This window comes from Labeo rohita, chromosome 14 (assembly GCF_022985175.1).
Source record: "Labeo rohita strain BAU-BD-2019 chromosome 14, IGBB_LRoh.1.0, whole genome shotgun sequence".
NCBI lineage: Eukaryota > Metazoa > Chordata > Actinopteri > Cypriniformes > Cyprinidae > Labeo > Labeo rohita.
The window spans coordinates 18,519,137-18,521,703 of NC_066882.1; positions in this window are offsets into that span (position 1 = coordinate 18,519,137).

Genomic DNA, 2,567 nt, shown 5'->3' on the forward strand with positions numbered 1-2,567 from the left:
ATAGATTCACTTCTGAAACAGGCCCGGCGCCTCGGTTTCAGCGTGCTACACAGTGCTTTCTGACAGTGATTTATTTTTAATCTACTTTAATTCTCGAAGAATCACCGTATTATTGATTGGTAGTTTCACTTATAGTTTTCTTAAAAGCAGAGTTTTAGCGACAGTGGCATCTTTATTGGATAAAATTGGTGCAAGATGCTTTTATTTTGTTTTGTATCATCAAAACAGGCTTTTACTCTTCCAATTACAATGTGACTTGTGACAGTGATCTATTGTTAGGCAGCATAGACCTTCGGCACTGGAAACATCAACAGGTTGAATTTACTTAAAATCTTTGAGTAAACTCATTACCTCAAGTTTACCCAATGTGGTAATTACAAAACATAAACTTAACCATTTCAGGGATCGGGAAAGGTCCTCGAGTTGAGATTCGAACACAGGACGCCCAGAGCACAACTGCATTATATGTCGGCGCGCTGGCCTTCAACAGTAAGAAAGAAAGTGTTTTAAAGGTTGTTGTTTTGTAGAACACCACAGTTATATATGATATGAGAACGGTCTGCAGATAGGGAGTACGTGTTATTTAATAAAAATATAATTATATTTTCAGAATGACCGATTTTTTTTTTTCTCAAACATAGTCAGTGGGATGAAATGTCCCCAGATGGCAATGGCCAATTACTGTAGTAACTCTGTTCTGAACATCAAATTTTCCATCAAATGTATTCTAACTAGTTGGCTGAATAAAATATTTGGATTTTATATTTAAAAATTACCTCAAGTGGCTATTTAGCTAACCAGGTAGCATCAGCTAACAAATTGTTTTCAAACACACTATTACATTATAATAGCGTTTCCCCCCACCTCACTTTCTACCCTATATTATATGAATATATTTAATTTTTCTCCATATAATGGACTGCTGTGGTGCCCTGATTTTGAACTTCCAAACAGCGATATTGGGCAATTTTGAAGTTGAGGGAGAACATGAGATGGGAGTTTTTTGACATACCCTAACTGTCATGAACCAGAACAAAAACAGTCCAGGCAGAGTAAGACAAGACGAGCGTTTGGCATTAAAAAAGTATATAAGTTTATAAGTATATAAGTATTTTTTTTATGAAAATAACCAATCGTTACACTAGATGAGACCCTTCTTCCTCGGCTGGAATCGTTTACAACCGCATTTGGGATCGTTTGAAGCCGCATTTAAACTGCAATTTGGAAGTTCAAAATTGGGGCACCATAGCAGTCCATTATATGGAGAAAAATGCTGACATGTTTTCTTCAAAAAACACAATTTCTTTATGACATGAACATCTTGGATGACAAGGGGGTGAGTAAATTATTTGTAAATTGTTGTTCTGGAAGTGGACTTCTCCTTTAATGCATTAGGTAACTTTTTTGGTTAAAAATGATCCAAAATCAATTATTGAGTGTTTAAATCTCTTTAGTTTAGCCTGATTCACAGTGGTAAGTATGGTAAGCTTATAATAACGCTTTTTAATTTCAGTGGTTCGGGTCATTCATCTTTGCGTCATTATGTCACATCTGAAGAAAGAAGCAGTAAATAAAGAAGTAGGCCCGGCTAGTATAGGCTATATCGCGTATGTGGATTCTGCAGGTGGTGGACCATTTGTAGCCTCTTCTTACAGCAGCTGGCATATTTAAACTTGTCATTTTAGAAGGAGTTCTAAGGAACATTAACTTTTTTTTTTTTTGGTTAAAAGCTATTTATTTCAATGGAGTTCAAATGGTATGCCTATGACAATAGAGTGTTTTCACGACGCGCCATCAGTCGGCCATACTGAACGTAAAAAATGCCACTCATCCGAACGAAACTCACATATTTACCCAGATAGCACACATACATCTGCAAGACGTCTGTTAAGGATCTATTGATCTGGAAAGCATCTGCTGTGTACAAACGTCTGCCAGACATCTGTAAGATTTCAGTTTTACATACATTCTAAATCATAAACATCTTAAAGACATCTACTAGATGTCTATTTTACATCTGATAGGAAACGTCCAACAGACATATTGCAGATGAGTAAACTACGTCTTACAGATGTCTTGCAGATGTAAATGCAGACATCAAACAGACGTCTCCAAGATGTACGTGTGCTATCAGGGTAGCTGGTTATAGCTGCTGAAAATGGTCAGTTATTGTCATTTTTTGGGGTGTACTAATCGGTTGGACTGGAAAAAACATTTGGATTACTACAGACTGCCAAAAGTAATTAATAAATCAAGGAGAAGAGTGCAAAAAAAAAAACAATAAAAGGCGTTTGTGGTTGGCCAAACTGAAAAAGGATTTCCAGGGCAAGAATCTTGACAACATTCAAGCTAATATCTAAATTAATACTGCTTGTAGGTATCTTTTACCACCTACTAACTTTTAGTTTGTTTAAAATATTGTGCCCTTTCCTGCTTACTAAGTCCTTCACTATATGATATAGCAGCTTCCACAATTTTTTTCCCGTGGTTTAGACAGCATAAATTAGCAGAACAACTTATTCAGCAGGACATTAACCATGAAATCAGGCTGTTGTTTACATCCAAGT